Source organism: Pinus tabuliformis, chromosome 4_2 (assembly GCF_031772625.1).
Source record: "Pinus tabuliformis cultivar Carrire ecotype Pingquan chromosome 4_2, CPIR1, whole genome shotgun sequence".
NCBI lineage: Eukaryota > Viridiplantae > Streptophyta > Pinopsida > Pinales > Pinaceae > Pinus > Pinus tabuliformis.
This window is the reverse complement of record NC_142304.1, coordinates 736,074,945-736,082,384: the sequence shown is the minus strand read 5'-3', so window position 1 is coordinate 736,082,384 and position 7,440 is coordinate 736,074,945. Positions and strand designations below refer to the sequence as shown.

Genomic DNA, 7,440 nt, shown 5'->3' with positions numbered 1-7,440 from the left:
TAACCTCTAAACCCAAACATGCATTGGAAATGAGTATGCCTACTCGATTTCATTGTATCACTACCCAACTATTCAATGTTCGGAAAAAAAAACTCTACGGTATAGGCTGGGACACTCTTTTTGGTGCATTGTTGGGCATTTAACCATCACTTGGTATATCTTAATGTAAAAGGACTCTCTGTCCAAAAGATCATCGTTAACATGTATAGTGATTTTCAAACTTTTTATGCAATGGGTTGACTATTTAAGCGTGAATAGTATAGTGAGACTATAATTTCTATTTTTTTATTTTTTGTAATTAACTAAAACTATATACGATAGTTAATGCTAAAACTAACTAATATTATGATTAAGCTATATAGTTTATTGAGTAGTTAGCTAATGCTAAAACTAACTAATACTATGAGCTATATAGTTTATTGAGTAGTTTTTTTTTTACCAGTATTGAGCTTGTTGTGTACTATTTTTACATGGAGAGCATGTGCATATGCAACATATCATTGCCATTCAATTCTTAAGCATTGTCATTCAATCCCTAAGCATTAGCTAATTTAACATATATAGTATAGGAAAATTATGTACTTATAATGCATTTTATTGAGGAGTATGGAATCTAATATGAAATAATTTATTCCATATGAATGAAAGAGTTGATTTTATTTATGAATAGTTGACTTTGACTTACTAGTTTTTCAATCTATGTAAGGACAAAAATATATCAAGTTATTTTAAAATACAAATTGAACTCAATATAACAAACAATCAATATTTCATTTGTTTTTTAACTACATCTCTCTATAAATATAGGAAGGTATATGTTAAACACACATGGGAGCAAGAACAATATGAATGATAAATCATGAGAGTGCAATTTTTATTAACAAGAGATATACATTTATAGTACAACATGTGACCGTTGGGTTTCACATCCCAAGGTCTCTTGGACTACTTAGTCTATTCAGCTTCCATACTAACCCATTTAGGATTAGGTGTCCAACATTCCCCCCCTTAATCCGAAGGGTTACGTATGAGTCCAAGAAGAGAGATGTAATACAAAATGTGCAAAAAGTGCATGGCAGCACTAGGCTGAATGTGCTCTCTGAAATGTTGGTATAAAGGGCGGTGGTTTAAGGATGACCACCAACACTGGAACGCTTAGTGCAGTTCCCGAAACTCTTCCAAAACTAGCAAGAAGCTGAAGTCTTCTACTAGAGGAAGTGCTCCTATTGTTTTGAAGAGGGAAACCTTCAACCAATAAAGGGAGGTCTCACCCCACATAAAAGGGAGAACTTCAACCTCAAAAGGGAAGTCTCAACCTGTGATGGTTTAAGGATGACCAACAACTGTGGAATGCTTAATGCAATTCCTGGAACTCTTCCAAAACTGGCAAGAAGCTGGAGTCTTCTGTTAGAGGAAGTGTCCCAGATTGCCAACTGAAGGCATGTTCAGGGGCATCTTTTTTTTTCGCTACAACTCTGAAACTGGTGTGGCAGGTTGTGGCTCAGGCTCGCTTGATGTAACTTTGAAGCTTGTAGATGACCATCATTTCCCCCCTGTCAGATACAAGGTGAGATGATGGAGAAAACTCAATTGCAAGACTGTTCAATACTCTAGAACAAGTTCTGACATGTGATTTTAATATCTTCTTGGCCGTTGATGCCCATTGCCAAGAAGCGATCCATCCAAGATGAATCTTTGTTCTTGCAGGGTGTTTGTTGCTGAAGCATCTGTGTGAAGAATGGCTAGTTTTATGACAGTGCTTACATGGACGAAGATCAAAACAGTGATCTTTCAAATGGCCAACTCGGTCGCAGTGTTGGCATTTCACAATCTGTTGTTGTTGTTGTCATTGTTGTTGCTCTGGAAGAGGGGTAGAGTCTGGAACAGCTGAAGCTGAACTGTCATGAGGAGCAGGTGAACTGTCATGAATGAATCCAGCACTCTGAAACTGAATGGGCTTGGCATAGTCTGGAATATGAAAGGACAAGTCCTTGTCATATCCAAGACCAGTTCTGTGCTTGTTGTGCACAAGTTGTTCCCAAGGTCTGATGATGGGCTTGGGAACTGCAGACTGAGTTTCTGCATCTGCATGTACAACTGCTGCTTTATTTGAATGAACTGTAACATTATTGACTTGCTATTGATGGGTGGTTGTCTCAATGTTCTGAACAAAAACAGGTTCAAAATGATGTCCATTTTGATGTAGCTCTTCTTCCTGTAGCTATGATTCAAGCTGCAAAAAATCAATCTTTTCCTGTGCATTTTGTAGACAGACCTGAACATCTGTGAGAGAAACTTTGCTAACTTTTAATGTATCATGAGTAGTAGACGACATTAGAGTTTTGAGGAACTCTAATACTTCATTGATTCTAGCCATTTTTTATTTTTTTTTAATGCCAGATTTACACCTTATAACTACTACTCAGTGCAGAAAAGTAATACCTACTCACAGTACACAGCAATATCCTTTATACATGTGCATCAAATGATCAGAGTTCCACCAGCAAGCACCATTACAATCCATTACATGAAAATAAGAGTTTACTCATGACCAGCATTATGTTCTGACAAAACAACCAACAAAACTTTTCTCCTTAAAAGATTACAATCAGCCCACCAAACTCTTTATGCAGTAGTTGAAGCAAGGAATTAATGCACTATAATGAATTTTAAATACAAAGCCACACTGGGGCAGCAGCAACTGCAAACTTGCTTGAATCCTTCAAATACTCCTTCACTTTCTCGGCGAGTGAAAAAGAATAGTCAAGTTCAATAGCGACTATAACCATTCATGATAACATGTGGAATAGCTACAATTGTGGGATTACAGATTCCCAGAGAAAGAATTGTACATAATCTCATAATCTTATGTGGAACAATGCAGACATATAAACTAAGTCAACATTGCAATTTCAAGGGTTTCATAGTAGCACATGCATATGAACATGCATCTCGACCTATGCTCAATCAGTATCTCAATGTCTGGCAAATTTCTACCACTGGCAATCTCAATTAATATGTGGAAGCTTACCTTTCAATTCCTAGCAAATTCACATTTTATCATTTGCATGCGGAAGCTTATCAAACACCTGTTCACATATTTCATGGTTCATGAAAACTCAATAAAAATCAATCATTGTATGTGAAGTTTCCTTCATCCTCATTCATATTTTAACTATCAATCCCATCAACTTTGAATGCTCTCATAATTCAGATTCATTACCACAATTACATTCACATATGCTGGATTCAATCAAAAGCTTGGCATTTCACTCACTCTGGGCCATTATCCATATGGTTTCCATTTCACATTAAATTGCACAAAGTTTTGTCTCAACCAAACCTCAATACAATAGCCCTTTTAATTCTGGTTTTAAGCCCAGAATCCTCTTCTTGAATCATTTCCACAATCATTTATATATGGGTTTCAGTATCTGATTTCATATACTCAGAAGTCAATGAGACAATGCCCCATCATTTAATTTTAACATTATTTTAAATGAACCAATATCAAATATATAAATGCGCCCTTCCCATTCATACAAAGAAACAAAGCTTAATTACAAAGGTCAAGAATATTTGCATTAAAAATGCACTTATGCATGTTGTAATCCATTTGTCACTTCCACTCATGCAAGATCGCATATTCAGTGCTACAAAGCTTGTTGCCGCTAAGCCAGCAAGAGCAATAACAGTCCATCTTAAAAACTCAGTTGGGAAGATTAACAGAATCGAAGCTGGAATGAAGATAAACAGAGAATATCCATAAAGACACCACAGCTGCACCAAGGGTGTTGATATGCCCAAGTAACGGAGGAGGAAATAAAATCTGAGGGGTACCAAACAGATGTATCCATAAATCAAGCACGCAGCCCAGCTCATATAATTAATGTCATAATTCCAGTCAATTTTATCTTCACTGTTTATGGAAGACAAATAGGAAGCATAATTTCCCAGTGCCGTTACCGCAAATACAAGAGTTGTGGAAATACAAAGAGGCCCATACCTGTATCACATGTCAGGATTATGTTGAACCTTTTCACAAAAGTCTCCACGGTTGGGATATAGTGCACATACTTATGTCTATACCATGTTAATTCAATGCATATGCAAGCGCTGTATACCAAAGCTCATTAGACAGCGCATATCAAAACGCATTCAATATTCAAACTCAAACGCTATGTCAAACAACAACACGGCAGTTTAATACCATATATACGCTGGACCAAACAGCGTTAATATTCCAGATTAAGAGAGTCGTGGAATCCATGGTATTTCAGTGAGTAAACCCACAGCGTTAATACGCATTCAACGTTCAATACACCATTCAATAAACCAAACTTTGATACTATTGATTGATACTATTGGACAACGTTAAAACTAATACCAAAGTCGTTTTAACGCAGATACAAATTCAGTTCAAACTCAAACGCATGGGCATATACCATTCAATCGTTAAAGCAATACAAACTCAAACGCATGGGCAGCGTTACGCATACCATTCAATATCAAACCATAACGCATTCAACAGGAGCTGGACCAGCGTTCAATTATCAGCATGTCAGGCCAATTCAACGCACAACATTAATATTCAAACGCATTCAACTGTTATGGGACATCGTTAATATGATATGGACAGATGTGTAGCACTGGCAGAGGTAGCTTATTTCAGGTCTGAGGGGAATAAGGCAGGTTATTATGACTGAGAAGATTCAGAATGGCAGAGAGAGGCCAAAAATGGTGCTGGAGAAATGACAGGTTAGCTGAGAAAATATTCATGAAATGATCTGCACATACACATAAGGGCCATAAAACAAATGGCTTAAAAATAATTACGCAAGGTAGGAATATGCCTGCTCTGATACCATGTTAAACACACATGGGAGCAAGAACGATAAATCATGAGAGTGCAATTTTTGTTAACAAGAGATATACATTTATAGTACAACATGTGACCGTTGGGTTTCACATCCCAAGGTCTCTTGGACTACTTAGTCTATTCAGCTTCCACACTAACCCATTTAGGATTAGGTGTCCAACAGTATAAAAGAAGCCAAGATCAGATTATGGAACTAAAAAGTTGTAGAAGATATGGAAAAGGGAAAAGGGGATGTTTTCATAGAGAAACCAACAATAAAATTGTGGTTGCATTGTCAATATGGTTTAGCTTGATTGACTGGGAGAAATGTTGTTATCCTCCCCACCCATATTCAATTCTTGGATGTGACATGTTAAGATCATAATAGATATTTCTCGGAATGCCTTTAAACCTATTGTTTGACCAATCCTTTAAGTACAAAAATATGTATATTTCACCCATAAATAAAAAGATATTTCTCATATACAAAGGTGGGGATTACATAATTATTTTTAATTAAAATTGTGTATGACATTCATTTAATACAAATAGTTATGCTTCTCTTAACTTGATCTAAAAATGAAAAAGATATTAACCTAGATAATTGCTATACAACTCTGTTTAAAATTATTGCTACCTATCATGTTGGAAGATAGTGCATCAAAATTTGGTTAAACTAGGTGCATTGAAATTTCTACATTACATAAATAATAACATTTAGTATTATATTACGTATCACCAAAAACATATTAAGCCAAGATATTAAGTGAAATGATATGGGAACATTGATTCTCTTTAATTGGATTGTCAATATAATGATAATGAGACTAAGATTATTCCATACACAACAAAAGCATTTTGGTTTCTTCAAACTTTATAGTTTGAGTGGGATTAACTAGTAAGATCATGTTTTTTTTCTTTTAAAGAGATTATATGTTCAAATTTAGAGAGGGGTAAAGTATGTTCTGATTTGGTGTTTCACTTAATCATCACCTTGAAATTAAAATATGTTAGAGTCTTACTATTTAATGTTTTAGCTTTTTGGAATTATATAGATTATATAGATTAATCTCATGATTACAACATATCCCTGACATATTTGTGATAAAATAGATTAGGGAATAAAAAACCTAAACATTTAATAATTATGTTACACTTTTAATTATTATTATTATTATTTCAATTAAACTATACAAATACAATAATATTCGTTCAATACATTTAATGAAAATTATATTTAGCAATAAAATTAAATGGTAAAAGAATAAGATTCTTTTTAAAATTAACATACAATAAGAGGATAATCTCTCCCTATATATCCTTAATATTTATTATTTAAATCTTAACACGTCAATTATAGCTTTAATCAAAGGATTAATTTTAAGTGAGTGTTTTTTAAAGCTTTTGGCGGTGGTTTAGTTTGTTGGCAAATCTTGATTTGTGTTGTTTAAACTAATGTTTTGGATTCAACACCCACAAAATCCCTTAAGGCGCTTCCATTGTGAAAAACATTGTGATTTCAACGAAACCTATCACATTGTAGACAAATTAGATTGGAAAATAAATTAGACCATTTTCCATAAAATCGCACTTCAAGAGAAACTATTCGCTAATAAAAAACTAATTAATAATAAGTCAATGACTAATTAATTCCGTGAACCATGTATGCTATATAACATGATAAGAATTTCAAATCTGAAAAATCTATTAAAATTGATTATATCTACCATTCTAATATCCATTTTAATAATAAAAAATATTAAATAAAAAAAATATATTGTGTTTGAAAAACCAATCACCCTTCCTATCAAATTTAATCTCTGATTTGAGAGTATTGTGACATTGTTAGTGTTATCATTGCACAATTAATCGTTTTCTAGTTAACAATTTTGACAAAAAGGGCAACTCTAGTACCAGTGCAATGTATTCGTCCGTTTGCATAAGTACATTAGTAGTGCCAACTTGCATTAGACCTACAAAAGTCAAAGACATCGAGAAAGATAATCACGACTTAGAAATATTTTCATGTCCCTAAATTACGGAGCATTACATGTGATAATTTTTTAAATAGAAAAATACCGAGCATCTTCGTCCTTGGGCGAAACCTTCGGCAAAAGGCTGTGTACCACGCGTAGCAAAGCCTTTTGGGGTTCAGTTCAAATCGTGATGGACAGTTTCATTCCGTTTTTTGCGGCCATGGCAGTGAGATTTCAACTGTAAGGTTGTTTAGCATGGGTCCTACAGTCCTACTCATGCCGTCCCAACGGTAAATCCGTGGGATCGGATTCTGGGCAAAGCGCATTTCACCTCACGCGGGATTTTTCTGTTCCACGACCACTACCTATCTATATTAACTAATTTTGGGGATGCCAAGGTGGTGCGGAACCCAACTCCATGCAACTATCAAACAGGGCTTTCTGTTGTATGTGTTTTGTGTTAGTCTCAGCATTTCCTTGCAGAGATGGCCACCTACTCACAACTTTCTCAGAGTAAGAGAGGGAGAGATGAATATTGGAATAGCGGATTGGCTTTGCCAGACACAAAGCGAACCATTAGCACAGCGTTGGCGTATGACAGTGATC

General features: G+C 35.0%; 1 pseudogene; it reads right to left on the bottom strand.

Annotated features, from left to right (window-relative positions):
* Window positions 1–3,537: 3,537 nt before the first annotated feature.
* On the bottom strand, window positions 3,538–7,160 carry LOC149171710 (uncharacterized; annotated as a pseudogene).
* Window positions 7,161–7,440: the final 280 nt, after the last annotated feature.